Genomic DNA, 20,000 nt, shown 5'->3' with positions numbered 1-20,000 from the left:
AACACAATCTATTCTATTCACTCTATCATACAATACCCATATGGAACACAATCTATTCCATTATCTAAAATAAATCTCTTATCATCAAAGGCCCCTAATGCCTTTTTATTTACTTCTTCACTATATATCTCATGTTTATAACTTCTTATTGTATTCATTTTCCTATATTCTTCTTTCTTATTCATCAAACAATTATAATAATTTCTAAAAGTTATTGATTTCTTTATTACATATTTCTTTATTCCCTTTAACCTTTTATCAATCTGATCACCATACTTATAAGCATATGCCTTTGCTCTCAATCCAATAAACTCACTCATTACTTTTCCACCCAACTCATCCTTAAACTTACCAATAACCTTTTCATTCTTTTTTGAAAATAACTCACTCTTCTTCCTAAAATTACTTGTATCATATACTGCAATATTTTTCTTCATATCTTTATAAACATCGTCAGTTTTTATATCTAGAATAAAACTATCAGTGTCGATATACAACAATGAAACATTTTCACCATACTCTTTCTTTAAATCATTATACAAATAACCATACGTCAATATCTTTGATAAATCAAGAACTGCTGTTCCAATATAAATTGGTTTATCCATAACAATACTTTCCTTTTTCATATGAATCGCAGAAAAGTTCTCTGAAAAAACCTCTTCTCTCTCAAAACTTGGTTTATTTATCAATCTTTTTTTTTTTTTTTTTTTTTTGTATACCTTGGTCGAGGCTCGTATGAGAGCTAACACACAACTCACAGCAAGGAGGCATGAGACAAGAGGGGCGGGAGTGGAAGGGACAAAACATTGGGGAACAGACACATGAGGTGAACTGTGGAAGGGAGAGGGATGGGGATGGGACGGGGAACATGGCGAAGAGAAGATGGACATTACAGGGACTTTCAGGAAGGAAATCAGGAGAATTGAAGGAAGTGGGCTTGGGTGGATTATCGGGGGTAGAAAAGATCGAGGATTTGGATGGGGGAAGATAAGAGGTGGTGGTGAACAGCTGTTTTGAAAGCCTGGAGGGAAGAATGGGAAAGAATAGAGTGAGGAAGTTTATTCCAAAGGCGGGAAAAAAGAGGAATGAAAGAGTGAAGATGAGCAGCGATTCGTGATTTTGGTAGTTTTACCAGAAGGGGGTTGTTGGCGGACCTTGAGCGCCCTGTGGAAGTGTGGTGGGGACAAATCGCAGAGAGAGCAGGGGGGGCAAGGCTGGAGAGGAGTCGGTAGAAGACAGAAAGACCACCGACCAACCTGCGGTGATTGAGTGAGAGGCCCAAAGACTCAGCTTCATTGCGGGAGATGCCAATGATCTTAAATGCCCTGGTTTCGACAGCGTGAAGCCAAGAAAGGTGGGAGGCAGGAGCACCAGCCCAGAGGGGAGAGCAGTACTCCATCAGGCTACGGACAAAAGCTTTGTAAGTGGTCAGGAGCTCAAGAGGGCCGAGGAAGGACTTTCTAGAAGCTTCTTTCCAAGATGTTGCAAATCTAATGTTTTGCCTGTTTCTAACATTCTCCATTGTCTTTCCAAAGACAGCATTATTCATCAATTTATAGAATTCCCCTTCAAATTTTACTTTTGTATTTGTTCTCATATCTGTATTGAATTTAATATACTTTTTCATCCAAGGACTTTGTTTAAATTTTAAAACTCTATGAATTTTAGCTACTCTCAACCCAGCAGATAAATATTGTCTCAAGTTCCTTTGATGCAAAACATATCCCTCTTTATCATAGAATGTTGTTAATAACTTTTCTGTTGATTTACCTTTAATATTAAAACTTTTATGATAATCACTTAACCATTCTTTCTTTGGGGTTTCTTTCTCACATGCAAAAGGAAGATCTTTATGCTTATTATGAAGATCACTCGGGTACCTCAAATCAACTTCAAAATAATAACCTTCTTCTTCCTCATTCAATTCCTCTTGAGAAGAAATAACAATATTCATCAAAGCCTTTTCATAATCCTTTTCTTCCACCCACTCTAATTTACCATAAGGCAGAGATTGAGACATTGCCCATCCATACAAATTATTAGCATCAAAGTACATCAAATAATTACTATCTTTTTCACTCTCATAATTTGGAAGATATTTATTATTTGCTTTAGCATATCTTTTTGAACATACTTGTGATATTCCACCTCTCTTAGACTTCTCAATCATCAAAAGCATATCTACATCACTGACTAAATCTATATCTTGTTTTGTCATTTTCAACATTGCACTCCAAGCTAAACCAGGAGCTGTGAAATAGTGGGAAGGATCGAATCCATAACAATTTTTATTATGACAGAGTGATCTGAAAGCTTCAAACACATGAGCTAACAATAAAACATCTGTTTTTAGATACAAATCATGATATTCTCCAAGGTTCTTTATCTTAAATATTTTCCAAATTTCTTGTGCGTGTTTATATTCCTTATCACTTATCTCTTCTTCATAAAGGTTATTATAGAAACTTTCTTTTGAAGGAAGTTGTGTTTCTTTAAATCTCATAAATGAATCCATATAACCAAAAGGATAAATTCCCTTACTTGTAAGAATTTTCTCTTTACTTTGAATTTCATTCCTTGTTTCAATTTCCTCTCGAGTTAGAATTCCCTCTTTCATCAGAATTTCATCTATAATCAGAATTTCCTCTTTAGTTAGAATTTCATTCTTTGTTCGAATTTTCTGTATAATTAGAATTTCATCTTCAGTAAGAATTTCTTCATTAATTTCCTCATTAATTAGAATTTCCTCTTTACTTTGAATTCTCTCTTTAATCTGAATTTCCTCTTTTGGAAAGAATGAAATAAGATTTGGAAAAAAGCCCGTGGAGCTTAGATTTGATGCGAGGTTGGCTAGTGGCGTTCCCATAAACTTGTAAGAATCAAGAAACCTTATACGAGTTATAGGTTTTGTGAATATCATTTTTGTAAATGAAATATACTTTTGACTTGTGTTTGTTATGGCAGAAATATTCCCTGGTGTTTTTGAAAGTTCATTTATAAATAGATGTGTATCATAGTTGGCGCTGTTGTGAAGAAAGACTGGAATAAAAGAAGGTAATTTATAATTAAGATTACAACAGGAATGAGCGGGACCTCTATATTTACCAGTAAGATGACAATGATCCCTAACTTTAGACTCCTCAATTTCCTCCTCACAAATATGACAGATATTGTTCTTTCTAAATTCTAATTTTTCTTCTTTGGTTAATTTCATCGGTTCATTTGTTTCTTTCATTAACTTAGTTAGTCTTATACAATCCTTTTCTAATCGTTTTACAAACTCTTGTGAAGCATTTTTTCCACTATAATGTTCAAGTTTATTATACTTTTCTCCAACAGATGATTTGATATAATAACAGAAACCACAAGGAATATGTTTTTTGATATTTATTTGTATATGATTCTTTTGGATTAGGAGAAGCAGTATTTATCTTTTTAAGGATACACTCAAAATCAGCATATATCACAAATGGGTGCATGATAGATTTATTATAATCTTCAAAAGAAATCTTTTCACCAGGTTTAGGCATTGTAATTACAGCTGATTTATGATTACTACAATATTTTGAATGTTGTTCTAATCGTTCTTTTGTATGAAATGAATTAAGACATCGCTTACAAGGATATATTTTGTTTGCTGTTCTGAATACCTGAGAAGAGATTAATCTTGATAAATTATTGATGTATGTGTAATGTGAATTCTTTCCAACACTAAAATATAAAAGATCAATGTGTGTTTCTTCATTTTTATAGTTGTTTGAAATTTTTAATATTTGAACTTTGTTTGTATCCGTTAATCCATATACATTAATAGAAAGATTATTCTTTTTCTCAAATTTAGGAATATCTGTTAGTGGCATTGGGAATTTAAAATCTTTAATGTCCAAGGTATTCTCATATTTCATATATTCTTTTACTCTTTCTGAATTACATTTTGGTGGATGTAAGTGAGCAAGAACAGACCAGAGAAAACATTTATTATCATTATTCTTAATATTAACAACTGCCTTCTTTCGTTTTATTTCTTTTGGTAATTCAATATAAGAAGAAGCTTTAAGAGGGTTTGATTTTAGAATGTGTATATCTAAAAGGATGATTTTTTAAAATATTGAATCCACTTCCTACCACTGCATTATCAACATCCTCCTCTTGTCTTGATAGTTCTTCATAAACCCCACTATTCAAAAAATCTTGAAATGATGTTATAAAATGAAGATCTGTTCTCATATGAGGAGTTTGTTCTTCATCTTGTCTTTTCATATTCATTTTCACTCCCATATAAAACTTTAAAGTTTTCATTTCTTTTAATGTCTTTTTAATAAATTTTTCAACATCCGGTTTCACTATTTCAATTGATTCAGCTATTGATGATGGACCGGGTTCTCCAAATTGAAAAATCCTTATTTTTATATGCCCTTTAAATGCCCCATCAGTGTTTTCAATATAATAGTCTCCCTTTACTTTAAACTCATTTTTCTTGTGTTTTTGTGATTGAAGATGTCTATTATAACTACTCTTCAAAACATCCTTTGAGCAGATATCACAATGTTTTCTTTCCAACTCAAGAGGAGATATTTTATGAAATAGATTAAATGTGTGTTTGTTGGTTCGGAGGTGTTTTCTATAATGTTTATATTCGTGATTACAAACATCGCAGTACGTTGTATTCACCATATTTATATAATAAAACTTTGCTTCAACTAAAATTTTCTTGATGAAAATTTCGTTTATTTTACAGGTGAATCTGTGCTTAAACTAAAATTTTATTGATGAAAATTTCGTTTATTTTTCAGGTGAATCTGTGCTTAAAACCATTTTATCCTCCAACTTTTTCACTTAATAAATACAATGTTTCAAGACACAAAAGACAAGTTTCAATCAATCTCTTCATTTGTTAAAGATACTGAGAAATATGTCAAGGATGTAAAATTGAACAAAGATAAATATAACAACTATTGGATAAAAACAATTATGGTGGATATGATGAGTTCTTCAATTTACTTCAGTGGAAGGGCTTTTAGTATACCTGGAAGAACATCAATTAAGGTATCTCTAACAAAAGTTTCTCCTCTCCTTCTGGCAATATATTCAAAACTAGAAAAAGCAATGAAACAAGAAAAGGTATCAAAAAATAAAAACCTGATGGATGAAGCTTTAGAAAGAAAAGATAAGACCATCTGTAATATGCAAGGAGAAATTTGTATTTTTTTCAACAACCCGAAAGATGTAAATCCTGATGAAATAAAGGATGTTAATATATCAGGTGAAATGACATTTCGTTCAATTGTAGTTAAGGATCATTTTAAAATTACCTTTAATATAAAAAATGTCGCAGTTGAATCTGTTAATGAAAAAATGTATATAGATATCGATGGTAATGTTTTTTTCTACTAATTAAATATGAGTCAATATTCAACTGAAGATTTTGAAGATTATGAGAGTGATTATGATACCGAGAGTTTGAATTCAAACGATAGTTATGACACCGAGAGTTTGTGTTCAAACGATAGTTATGACACCGAGAGTTTGTGTTCAAACGATAGTTATGAAAGTATAGATGATTCTGAAAGTATCGAAGATGATATCGAAGATGAATTTCAGTTTAAGTAAAGTTTTACTTTATAAATATGAATAGTTTACTCGATTTTGAGCCTCTTGAATTCCATGATTCTCCATATGACAAATTTGAGAATTGTCCTGCGTGTGAAAGACGGGGATTAAACACAGAGTCAAAAGCCTATAAACAATGTATATTCTGTGATTATCTTCTAATTAATGATAATCAAAAATATAAAAAGGAAAATAATTCTTTTAGATTTACACCAAAAATGAATTACTTTACAAGACTGATTAGAGAAATGAATGTAAAGTACGAGGGTGATAACACACCTTTCCTTACAAGGGAAGAAACTGAACGTATTAGAGAAATGTTCAAAGGATTGTTGTTATATATTATTCATGGATGTGATTTTCAGGGAAATATCAACACAAGATATTGCATAAATAAAATAATGGATTATCTTGAAATTAAACCTGAACTTAGGATAAAATATAGAGTTTCGAAAAAAGCCAATAATAAATTAAATAACCTCTTTTCCAAATATATAAATGAATGATTTTTTACCCATTTGGGAAAATAAGATAAAATTTGACAACCATAAAAATCTCCCAAATTCATTAAGATGCCTCATAGTTGGTTCAAGTGGATGTGGAAAAACCTGCTTACTTTTAAAGATGCTCCTCACTCCCAACTTTTTAGATTATGATAATTTAATAATTTTCACAAAGTCGAGTTTTCAACCAGAGTATCAACTACTCTCACAAGGTTTTAATGCTGGTCTTCAAAAAGAAGATATAATCGGTTTATTTAAACTTCAAAAAAACCAAAATGATTATAACATTGAAGATATAACACAACTATTTTGTGATACACAGAGATGTAAAAAGAAATCAAAACCGATAACTTGTATTCTTAGTGATAATACGGATGATATACCGTCTCCCCAAGATTTGGATAAATCCAAAAAGAACCTCGTTATCTTTGATGATTGTGTTAATGAGAGAAACCAAACGGTAATGGACAGCTACTACACAAGAGGGAGACATTCTTCTTGCAATTGTATTTATCTTAGTCAATCGTACTTTCAACTTCCTCGTCGTTCCATCAGAAACAATGCTAATACTTTTATTTTATTCAAGTTAAATTCAATAGATATAAACAATTTTTGGAGAGACAATTGTTCTACATTATGTAGTAAAAAGGAATTTGGGGATTACATGAAACACACGACTGAAAAATATAAATATATTGTTGTGAAACAAGATGAGATATTAAATGATATTTTTCAATAAATAAATGGATGCGAAAGAAAGAGCAAGAAGATTTAGGGAACATCAAGAGTTGGCTTCAAAAGTTGTAAAACAACAGGAAGACATAAAGAAGAAACGCAGACAAAAACTAACGGGTGAAGAAGCATTTGAAAGAAAACAAGAGAAATTTTTTAAACCACTTTTAAAAACTTCCCAAGAAAAAATTATAGATGTTTCCACAGTTCCCACAATAAAATATACTCCCAGAAAGCTCCAAATGTTAAAAGATTTCAGTAAAATGACGGAGGAAGAATTAGAGCATATTGGAGAATTAGAATATGATGATGAAGGATTATTTCAACAACTGGAAGTGATGAATCGACCCCCTGATTATATTGTGAATGCTCTTCAAAACAATGAATATTCAGCGGATTCAAAAACCAAAGCAGGACTCATTCCAACAGAACAACCAGCAATATTTCATCTTGTTCAAGAAAAGGTATTGATATTTAATGATGAATTAAGGTTCTTGAGTTCTGCTCAACTTCCATTCAAACTAACTCCAAGATTAATGTTTCTTCTCACAAAAGATGGAAGACAAGGTTCAACTGTGAGGGATGAGTCAAAGTATATTGATAAACCATTGGATATGAAAAATAATGATGATAGAGTATATATTGATCTGCTGAACACTCTAAATTATAGGGTTATTCTATCTGGTAAAAGTTGGAAGAATGAGAAGGAGAAACACATTATTCAGGCTTTAAGTATCCTTGGTTCAGGTGTTAGTTTTCTTCCAAATGACCCATCACAATTAGTTAATAGACTGTTATTGTTGTTAGGTAGTAAGAAGGCTGGAAATAACAATTGTTTTAATGTAGCATCAGCCATTTTAGACCAGTTGATGAACATGAAAATAATTAATAAACATCAATATAAAGACATTTTATCTCATATTAAATAAGATGAGAAGCACAATCCTTAGTTTCAATTTCACAACAAGCGACCACACATCTTCATTCCCATACTCACTACAACTTGACACAACAAAAGAATATGAGGCATCTTTATTGTCCATGGAAACTTATAATACCTTATTTAATATAACCGAGAAAAATGACAAGTTTAGTTATTATCCGGGAAGTGGATACAAAACGATAACAGTCTCACCCGGAGCAGATGAGATTTCTCAAATATCTTCCGAAATTGCTCGTCTTATGAAAGAACAGGGTGATGAACCAAAAAATATTGTTATAGACATTCAAAAACATACTTCAAAATCAACGATTAAAGTTAAAAATAACTACAAGGTTGATTTCACAATTGATAATTCATTTAGAGAGTTGTTGGGTTTCTCCTCAAAAAAGATTGAAACTAATGGGACGTTTTACAGTGATAATGTCATTCAAATATCCTCAGGAATAAATTCGGTGTTAATTCACTGTGATTTGATTGATGGTGCTTATAATGATGGAAAAAAACAAATACAATATTTTCATTCAGCGCATACTCAACCCCAATTGGTTATAAATTCAATATGGAACCCAAAAATTTGGTTTATCTCCCTGTGTCAGGAAAAACCATACACAGAGTAAATTTTAGGATAACCGACCAAGATAATCGTGTGATTTCTTTTAATGGAGAAGTTATATCCATCAGAATTCACCTACGTGAAGTTTTCCAATAAATAAATACGATGGTTATTGTGAGGAAACACGAGTTGGGAAAATATAAAATAATTACAGGGGATGGGATGTTCCTTTCCCCATACTACAAGGGTGAAGGTATGTATCTTGGTAGAGGATACTATAAACCTAAGAGACAAAGGTGTGTTGGACATCAATTTAGAGGAGATGGGATAATTGATACTCTCATGGGTATTGGTTCAACTATTCTTAAACATAAAGATCTAATTGGTTCAACTGCTTCTGCTGTGGGAAATGTAGCAGGTGCTGTAAAGAGTATAAAAGATGCTCAGAAGGAATCTCATAAATTACAAGCAATAAAAGAAATTAAGAAAGGCAAAACTCAGTTGTCCCCCCAAGAACGACAGAAAATAATTCGAATACTTGGATCAGGGTTTGAAAAGTTTTAACATCTTTTTTTCCTAAATAAATACAAGTATGGAAGCAATTTATAGTATCTATGATTTGGATGATACTATTATTATCTCAAACTCCACTAAAAAAGAAGATTACTTCAAGGTAAATGCAATAACTGGAATACGAATGGTACAAAAAGTTTTGAAATAAATAATCAACAAACCTATTTGAATCTCTCCGAAAGTTTCTTGTTGTGTAAATTAAAATTCACTAAGGCTGGGAATAACACAAACGCTACACTTGTAAATGATTTCTTCTTGAAAATGTTTGATAGTGTGCATTTGTATATTGGAACACAAGAAGTTGAAGCGGTTGATTATGTCTCTGCTGTATCTGAAATGATGAAATTTACACTCTATACATTCAGTGATAGAATGGGAAAGGGGTCTGTCGAAGGTTTTATTCCTGATATGTCAACGGGAACAAACACAGACCCTGGATATACTCAAAGGAAAGGAGCGTATAATGATGATACAAAAGCAGAAAATAGTTTAACTGTGGCAGTTCCTCTTAATAGTATATTTGGATTTTGTGATCATGATAAAGTTCTGTATGGTCTTAAAATTAGATTTCAACTACAAAGGAATGATAATGAAAATAGATTGCTTTTTGGTGTTGGTAATGCTTTTGGTGATCAGAATAAATTTGTAATTGAGGAAATGAGTTGGTATATCAGTGAATATACTCCTAATCTTAAAACAGAAGAGATGTTGAATCGAAGACTTAACTCAAAGAAACCACTCAGTGTATCATACCTCAAAAGAAGATGTCAACACGTTAAACTCAACCAAACTACTTACACGTGGTATTTGGGTGTTCTGGATGGAAAGCCACGATATCTGTGGATCATTTTTAAAAAGCCAGATGGTGATACTGCGACTGATAAGAATAATGCATTGAGTGATAATGCTAAGGTGAAACAACTTCGCGTTTCTCTAGATGGAACATTTTATCCACGAGATAGATTGGAAATTAATTGGGAAAAAAATAATTTTGCTGAAGCATACAAGTCTGACCAAAAGGTGTGTGAAAGTAATGGAAATAAAGAACCTATTTTGGATATGACAGCATTTAAAAGTTTGTGTACAATCTATGCGTTTGACCTGAGCGCTCAAAAGGAAACTATAAAGTCTAATCGAGTGGATACTTCCCCATACAATGAAAGAGGAGAGAGTGAAGAAGTTGATACATATTGTTTGCTTTTGGAAGAAACAGAATTACAGATTAATACAGATAATGGTGTGATGATTAGTCTCACATAATTTTTTGTTAAATAAATGAGTGGCAAAGTACCAACTGGGGTATATGTTAATCAAATCAATCTTCATAAACTATCATCTTGTGTTCAAAATCAAAAGCCTTGTACGATTAATGTTAATACAATTCAGAGAAAAGGAGCAGTAAGAATTGATGTTTTGCTCACAAGAGAACAGGTTAAAATCTTGAATGACACTGGCTCACTTAAAATTAAAATGACAAAACCAATGTTGAAAAAATATTCAATAAGAGAGACGAGTGGAGGATTTCTCCCATTTCTAATTCCTTTATTTGCTGGTTTAAGTGCGGTTGGAGCATTGACGGGTGGTATTTCAACAGCAGTGAAAACTGCAAACGAAAGGAAGGCTCAACTCCAGGCTCAAAAAGAATTGGAAAGACATAACAAAGAGTTGGAGAAACAAATTAGTGGAAGTGGTGTAATTGTAGATTTTGCTGAAAAACTTGAAGGTATGCCTGATAAAGCGAGATTGTTAGTTGGAGATATGCTTTCTTCTATTGCACAAGCAGGTGCAAAAATTAACGAAAAGAGGTAATGGATTATATCTTTCTAATAAATAAATGAGCATTGATGAGTGGTTTAAAGAATTTGGAAAGAATACAACATCAAATTTACAACTTGTCAAATATTGTAAGAAATTAAAAATTCATAATGTGGTTATTTGTATGAGAGATGAATTAACAAATGTGCCGAAACATACAAAGAATATTATTATGAACTTAGAAGATAATAATGGGAACGGTTCTCATTGGGTTTGTATTTTTAATAGTCAAGACAAATATTAATTTGATAGTTTTGGTCTTCCACCACCTGTTGAAGTCATAAAATTCTTACAGAATGGTGTTTATCAAACATTTCAAGTCCAAGAATTAAATTCCAAGTGTTGTGGTCAATTATGTCTGTATGTGTTATTTCAACTCAACAAAAATAAAAAATTTTATGATATTTTTAATCTCATATAAATGACTTATGTTGGTAAAGATGGTTCTATCTTTGGTGTATCCCAAGAACTGGATATTGATTTATCAAATTATTACACAATGGCACAGGTTGAACAACATAAATATAGTATAACCAAAAATATTAACATGAAAAATGCTTATAAATTAAAAAATTATCCAAGCCCGACTGACGCGAATGACTTGGTGAGATTAAGCGATTTATCACAATATATATCCTTAAATAAAACGGCCGTGTATTCCAAAGATACAGAAGTGTTGATATTATCTCCAGGTCATACAGAATTCACAGTTCGAATTAAAATAAATTTTTATAAAGAAGGGCGTATCGTTTGTATGAGAATAGAACAATGGGGGTATGATATGAATGATTTAGGGTATAATTGGTCATTTAAAATTAACCTCGAAGACCTGGAACAATTAAATCAGTCTCGTAAGGAAGAATATTATCCACTTGGTATCGAGAATGAGTTTTGTGGGGCCATGATTAGTAAACAACAAATAAAAGAATTTAATAAGGGTAAATATAATAATGGTTTTGCCCTTGTTTATCTCATGAAAACAGAAAAAACAGGATTATATATAATAAGTAAGGAAATACAAAATGATTTAACTATGGGAAGATGGGGAGGTGTTTCGTGCCATAATATTATTCTAACATATATTTCTAATACATAAATGACAGCAAGAAGACTTCAAGAAAATTATCATTTCTGTGTCCAAGCATACCTTCAAGAAAAGGGTATTCGGTATTTTAATAAATATGTTCTACAACATAAGAATGAGGTATTTTCAATAAAAGATTGGCATTATGCTGATGTTGATAAACCGACAACTTTAGATTTAATTAGAATGTTAAATAATGAAAAAATTATAAAGTTAAGAAAAGGTAAGGCTCTTTTAGAAATTCAAAAGAAATTTTATTGGTTTCCTGTTGTAAAAAATTATTTTGGATACAGGAATAACAAGAAATCCTGATGAATATATGTATGATATTCTATGGGGTGTAAGCGATTCAAGGATAATAAGGGATGAGGAAGGAGTTGAAGAAGAGAGGGAAGAGGAGGAAAAGGAGAAGAGAGAGAAGGAGGAGAGGGAGAAGAAAGAGAAGGAGGAAAAAGAGAAGAGATAGAAGGAGGAGAGAGAGAAGAGAGAGAGGGATGAAAGGGAGAAGAGAGAGAAGAGAGAGAGGGAGGAAAGAGAGAAGAGAGAGAGGGAGGAGAGGAAGGAAAGAGAGAGAATGAATAAATATCAAAATATGGAAACCAGTGAGATTAAAAAAAGATTAGGGGTTTTTAAGAAAATAACTCAACCCACCGAGGAGGAAAACAAAGAATTGACAAGTCTATTTGCAATACTTTCGACAAGACTATTGGCATCGACAAGATATGGATTTTAATTCAAGTTTTTCATTTTTTTTTTTTCTTAAATAAATGGAGGAGAGAGTGAAGGCATTTCTAAGGATTCTTTATGTTTTAAAAATTAAGATTCAAATGTGCATGTTGGAAACTAAAAAGGTTTTTGCACTCTGCAGGAATTTTTCTCATAAATAAATGAGTTATTGTCTCAAATGTAAAAAGAAAACTAATACGAAAAATATTTCATATATTAAAAGTAAAAATAACAGGGTTATACAAAAAGGTATATGTTCGGTGTGTGGTTCAAAAAAAAATCTATTTATCTCCAAACACAAACTAGGAGGAGATATACAAAAGTTTTTATCAGGAAGTAAATTTACAACTATGGAATACCAGGGGAATTACATCTACCAGGGTATTCTTTCTGTGGTCCAGGCACAAACTTGGATAAAAGATTAGATGAGGCAGACAATCTTAAATCCTGGAGTGAGCCCATCAATAGAGTTGATGAAGTGTGCATGAGACACGATATTGATTATGGGAATACCACAACGTTGGAAGAAAAGCATGAAGCCGATAGAGAAATGTTGTATAATTTGTCTCTGATACAAAATCCAACCTTGAGAGAAAAAGTTGATCGGTTCATTGTGAAGAAGATGATCAGTGCTAAATTGAAACTTGGACCTGGAAATTCAAAAAACTTATAGGCTCTAATGATGTCATTAAGACTGAAGAGCAATTAGCTGATGAATTACATAAACCAATATTCACAAAGTTTCAGAGAAGGAAAGTTTATTCCAAGGAAGTAGATTATATCTGGTCTGCTGATTTGATTGAACTCAATAATGATAAGGGGTACAAGTATGCTTTAACCGTTATTGATTTGAGGAGTAGATACGCATGGGTTGTACCATTAAAAAACAAAACAGGTAATACTCTTATGTTAGCCTTTCAACAGATATTTAATAAAAGTAAGAGAAAACCTAAAAAATTGTGGACTGATGAGGGTAGAGAGTTTTATAACAAGACATTTATGAATTTTCTAAAAAATAACAGTATTACATTATACAGTACCTTTAATGAAGGGAAGGCAGTTGTTGTTGAACGTTTTAATCGTACCTTAAAAGAGAGATTATATAAAAAATTCACACAACTCGGTTCACAACAATGGTCATCTTTTATTCAGGATATTGTGGATAAGTATAATGACACGGTTCACACGTCAACAAATATGAAACCATTAGAAACATTTACAAAATTAAAATATGAAAAAGAGATTAATGTCAGAAAACCTAAGTTCAAAGTTGGTGATATCGTAAGAATATATAGGTGGAAATCTCATTTTGAAAAGGGTTTTACTAAACGATGGACGAAATAACTTTTTTAAATTGTTGATGTAATAGATACGGTTCCTTGGACTTATAAGATATATGATTTGGAAGGGGAAGAGATTTTAGGTTCATTTTATTCACAGGAATTACAAAAGACAAAGATAAGTTGAAATTTTTTGACTCCGCCCCTTTTTGACTCCGCCCACACAAAACCCACCCACATAAACCCCACCCCACACAAGCTCCATACAAACCCCATCCCACACAAACCCCACACAAACCCCACCACACACAAACCCCCCACAAGCTCCACACAAGCTCCACACACACAAACCCCACACAAGCTCCACCCATATTCATCATATTCACATAATTAGTGATTAGTTAATTGGTTCCCCACACACAACATGTTTATTTAATTAAAAAATTATCCACCCATCTACACAAGCTCCACTCATCCACCCATCCACCCATCCATTTATCCACACAAACCTCATCCACATAAGCCTCACCCACATCCACCCCTCCCACATAAACCTGCCCACACAAGCCCCACCCACATAAACCCTGCCCACATAAACCCTGCCCACATAAACCCTGCCCACATAAACCCCTCCCACACAAGCTCCACCCACATAAACCCTGCCCACACAACCCCCACCGAAGCCCACCCACATAAACCCCACCGAAGCCCCGCCCACATAAACGCCCTCCCACAAGCCTCGCCCACACACGCCCCGCCCACACAAGCCCCGCCCACATAAACCCCACCCACACAAGCCCTGCCCACACAAGCCCCGCCCACATAAACCCCACCCACACAAGCCCCACCCCCTCATCCCCCTGTGCGCCCCCACCTTTGACCCACCACCTCCCTCATCCCACCCCCACCCTTCCCCACACAAACACATGGGGAGGGGAGGGGTGGGATGAGGGGGTGATGGGTCGTTGGGGGAGCGCACCTACCCCCCCCCACCCCTCCCTCTCCTTCATGTCTTAATCCTTTTTTTGAAATTCAAAATCAAGTAATTGTAAACAAAACAAATATAATGAATCAAAATTGAAAATATTAAATATTCATTTGCGAGAATGTATAATCTTTCCCAGCAATCTTCTTCAGATGTCTTGTGATTTCGAAACTCAGACACCATATTCTGTTTTGAAACAAAAAGTGGATAATAATTAGGTTTTATAAAGATAATTACATGGTAATATGAGTAAGCCTGGTGTTGGTTCTAAGTTCAAGCCTCGTTGACCACTGAATTAACACACCAGGAGGCCGACTCAGCCTGTCATCCTTCCAAGGCTAATAAAATGAATTCCAGTGTACTGGCAAAACCGCGTCCAAACTAATGATGCAACCAACATAAGACGACATTCCAAAGAGAGAGTGATATAAATAAAAGAATAACTAAATAATAATTCAGAAACATTTACCTCCAGAAAAATCATGTGTTGTACCAGATTGCTTCAACAGCTGATGTTGTGTGATCGAGCTGAAAAAAATAAAATAAAATAATGAGTTAAGGGTATAGATGGAGAGACAGACAGAGAGAGGTAGGTAGAAAGACAGACAGAGAGAGATACAAAGAGACAGACAGGGAGAGATAGAGAGAGACAAACAGACAGGGAAAGAGACACACACACACACACACACACACACACACACACACACACACACACACACACACACACACACACACACACACACACACACACACACACACACACACGTCTCACCATTGGTTTAATTTATTCGAGATCAGAGGCCGTGTTAAGACTTCGTACCAGTCATTATAAATGTTTTTCAATTCTCTTCTAAAATCATTGACCTCTTCAATAAGAGCATTCATTTGATGCACCTCATCGTGATATGTAAACTCCACTTCTTCCAAGGACCTGCCAGGAAAAAATATATATTTTTGCATTATCACGATTTAATTTATAATCAATTGCTTCATTGTTCAAAGAGGAAACCATACACAAACTTACCAACTTTGTAGTGAGCTGTTATCTTCATCGGAAGAGAGTGAGTCCATGTCTCAGTTTTTTTTTTACCATTGGTACAAGATGGCAAAAAGATCAGAGGCCGTGATAAGACGTCGTGTCAGTCTTTAAAAATGTTTTTCAATTCTCTTCTAAGATGATTGACCTCTTCAATAAGAGCATTAATTTCATGCACCTCGTCGTGATATGTAAACTGCTCTTCTTCCAAGGACCTGCCAAGAAAAAAAAAAAAAAAAATATATATATATATATATATATATATATATATATATATATATATATATATATATATATATATATATATATATATATCAGAATTATCACGATTTAATTTATAATCAATTGCTTCATCGTTCAAAGAGGAACCTATACACAGGCTTACCAACTTTGTGTTGAGCTGTTTTGTTCGCGGAAGAAAGATCGCTCATGTCTCAGTTGTAAAAATGAAAATCCCGTCTGGCAGAAACTTTGTCTGGCGAATCACTTATAAAGCAACGATGAGGAGATTGCTTAATCATTGGGTGTGGCCACAGGAAATGACGCTTCGGGAGAGACAGCTTGGAAAATAACTGGGAGATATATTCTCAAATTGTATGAATCATTTTTAAAACATACTTAAAATACCCTAAAATGGTTTTGATTCAAATGTTTTCAGTTCGTGTTCTGAGATAAAATATAAACACGAGGCCTTGTCTCACAGAATAGTTCCTATTTTTTCACAGCATGACTGTTCAAAAACACTTCCTCATTCACACAGCACGACCGTGTCAAAAAAAACACTTCCTCATTTTCATGACACGAACTGAAAACATTTGAAACAAAACTTTTTTATGGCGTGGTTTATGTACAAAAATGATTTGCAACTCGGGCGGTGGCCAGATGAGATCATTAAGAGAAGTTTATCATTTCGTAATGGCACAAAAGGGGTATCTTAAAAAATATAAAGATTCAAATGTTTTGTTTTTAAATATTTTAGATGGGGATTATTGTGCAAAGAAAATTAAACTATTGAAGGAATTTGAGAATGAACAAATGTTTATAGGTTCAATGAGTGAGCTAAACAATATGCATCAGTTATTTGATAAAGAGTGTCCCGAGGCTTAGACGTTTCAGATATTTTTTTCGAATCACCTTGAACAAATCTTTATCTTATTGTATGGATTATTTGAAATATATATGTCATGTATATATATATATATACATATATATGTCATATATATGTCATATATATGTCATATATATGTCATATATATGTCATATATATGTCATATATATATATATATATATATATATATATATATATATATATATATATATATATATATGTCATATATGTTGATCAAAGCTTCCAATCCAACTTGACAGAGATTGAGAAAATCTGCAAGGAAAAATGGGAGAAAATCCCCAAATCCAGATGTGCAAAGCTGATACAGACATACACAACAAGACACGAAGCTGTTATCGCTGCCAAAGGCGATTCGACAAAGTATTGACTCAGGGGGTTGAATACTCATGGAAATTATATTATTATATCTTTCATTTTCAATAACTTTGTAAAAATTTTGAAGAACATGTTTTCACTTTGTCGTTATGGGGTATTTCGTGGAGATCGGTGACAAAAAAATTTAAATTTCATCCATTATAAATTCCAGCTGTAAAATAACAAAATGTGACAAAAGTCCACGGGTGTGAATATTTTCTGAAGGCACTCTACATCGATATATTGAAGGCCAGAACCAACGATGAGGTTGTATGAAAATCAAGTGAAGGACAAGAAACACATGGATTATAATCTGAGTTTCAAGGACATTCGTATGCAGAGGACAGGCACAATGGTACACGAGATATGAACCTGATGGCTTCAAATGGGAAGCTACACAAGTCAACGAAAAACGGTTTGGTTGATATTCAAACAATTTGGTAAAATCCGGTTGAAATATTGCTAATGCTCTGTGAATACTTGTTAAAATATGTTCCTTCATGAATGGACTCCATTTGAAAGCAGGTAACGTGCCAGGACACTAAGCCATTAAGGTGTGTGCAAAGATTAATCAAAGCACGTTCGAAGCCTCAGGCACAGATGCAAAACTGTGGATCACTGTGAATCCAGATTCTTGGAGCTTGCTATTGATTGTGATTAAGAATGTTTATTACCTCCACCACCAATGGTGAAGTAGGTTGTTTTCACCACTTTCTGTCTGTCTGTCTGTCTGTTTGTTTGTTTGTTTGTTTGTGTACAGGATATCTCAAAAAGTTATGGACGGATCCGGATTAAATTTTGTGGACAAGTTCGGTGTGTGATAAATAAGGATGAACTGATTAGATTTTGGTGAAGATCCGGATCCGGATCCACCGACCAGAATTTTTTTTTTAGTGATTCTTCACCATTGAGAGATCGGTCCAAAAACTATATACAGCACGATATCTCAAAAAGTGTGGACGGATTCGGACTAAACTTGGTGGACACATTGGATGTGTGACAAGGACGAATTGATTTGATTTTGGTGAAGATCCGAGTCCAGATCTGGACACGAGAATTATTTAATTTTTAAAATGATTCTTCACCATTGAGAGAAAGGGCCAAAAACGATATATAGTGCTGTATAGAATAATATTTCAAAAATGTATTGGGCCCGATATGTTTTCGTGGATCAGGCATTACGTGGCGGAGGTATGCGCTCTACCATGTGCCGTTCTAGTTACTTCTTTGCTGCTCATACTGTGTTATGTTTACATTTATGACAAAAGAGAAACAATGAAACCATAATTGGTGTAAAAAGATAAACCTGCAAACCAGAAAATTTTGATCACTGCAAGACAATGGCCTCCTTGTGTTGAGAGGTTTTTGGCTCACTTATCATGTGTATGGTGGTGAGAGTGAGAAACGAGCCTTGTGTTGGCTTAGCGGTTCAGGTGTCTGGCTTGGGATCTTATGGTCCTGAGTTTGAGCTCATGTTGGCCACTGAATTAACACCAGGTGTTGTTGACTCAGTCTGAGGTCGGCAAAATGACTACCAATGTACTGGTAATCGGGGCATTGCATCAGCGGCACAGTCGCGCCCTCAGCCAATGATGCTATCTGCAGCCGTGTGCTACATATGAAGGAGGAGGAGGAGAGTGAGCAACGATTTGAATCCAACCAAGCCCACAAGTGGAGAAATAAATGAGTCCAACCAAGCAACCAAACACCAAGTTTTCACACTTGCGAGAGGATGTGTTGCAGGTAAGCCTGGTGTGATGTGAGCTGCTGCTAATATCATAATCAACCGCATGGTGGAGCTCTAACTCTTTCTTCGACAGCATGGACAGCTTTCTGAAACAAAACAAACATGATTTCGAGTTGAGGTTGTTAAGAACAACCTCACGAGGGAAACCTAAGATTCAACTTCACGTATTTTGCTGTGTCCCTTAAAGATGTCCAAATAAAGTTGTGTGAAATCGTATTACCAAAACAGCCATCGGTTTGCCGAAGCTTCGATAAAATGTCCTTTCTTAATGAAGAATTGAAATTCTTCGCACTGTATTCAAAAGAACGTCAAATGATGTCTCGCTGGATTCTAATGTTGGGAAGTTTTAATTTCCTCCCCGTGAGCTCATCAGCTTTCATGAGTTGCATTTCTCATGATCCAAACAAAATTGCTGCTGGATGTGTGCCAACAACTACTCTCCACTGAAGAAAAACTGAAAACCATCTTCCTTTTGCAATCTCCTTGACAGTATCAAAGTCATCCCCTGCTGCTGAAGAGGGGTGAGCAACAGGCGAGGGAAATGAGAGGGTAGGTGGTAAGAGAGGAGGGATGTGATGTGAGGATACAAAAGGACAAATTTCCATCCAGCGCACCTGCTAGGCCTAATTAGAAGATTATTCCCACTCTCAGGGAAACAGCTACAGCATATTCTGAGGTATAATTAGCACGTCTCCACATGTGTCGTCTTCTTCGATACATTTTTAACATTGGTTGCAAGGTCTCGGCGGAGACTGCCAAAAGCTAACGGTACCAAAGTATGGGCCTCCTCACATTGCAACTTCAGCGACTTCACCCAGTGAAGGTATCTTGTGCCATTTGGCAGGGAGATAATCTGCATCTTTGATTGACTGGTACGCTTCAAGAGCATGGAATGGATTTCAACCAAATGCTTTTCAAAACCATTTC

At 34.2% G+C, this 20,000-nt stretch overlaps 1 protein-coding gene and 1 long non-coding RNA gene across 8 annotated transcripts in view; both read right to left on the bottom strand.

The window, feature by feature from the left end:
• Window positions 1-20,000, bottom strand: part of LOC147033820 (disintegrin and metalloproteinase domain-containing protein 12-like) — an 868,480-nt gene that overhangs the window by 28,812 nt on the left and 819,668 nt on the right. The window lies entirely within an intron of this gene.
• On the bottom strand, window positions 14,825-16,864 carry LOC147033823 (uncharacterized). Of its 2 annotated transcripts, XR_015055509.1 has the most exons (4): window positions 15,832-16,084; window positions 15,580-15,738; window positions 15,277-15,335; window positions 14,825-14,993 (listed from the first exon to the last, which is right to left on the bottom strand). It is a non-coding gene; the product is annotated as an uncharacterized LOC147033823 (long non-coding RNA). The 2 variants fall into 2 exon arrangements; XR_015055510.1 differs by adding an exon at window positions 16,229-16,864 and having other exon boundaries at window positions 14,825-15,738; window positions 15,832-16,058.

The sequence above is a fragment of the Eptatretus burgeri genome, chromosome 1 (genome assembly GCF_056783735.1).
Source record: "Eptatretus burgeri isolate ZD-2024b chromosome 1, Ebu_testis_v1, whole genome shotgun sequence".
Lineage (NCBI taxonomy): Eukaryota > Metazoa > Chordata > Myxini > Myxiniformes > Myxinidae > Eptatretus > Eptatretus burgeri.
This window is presented reverse-complemented; position numbering and strand designations above follow the sequence as displayed.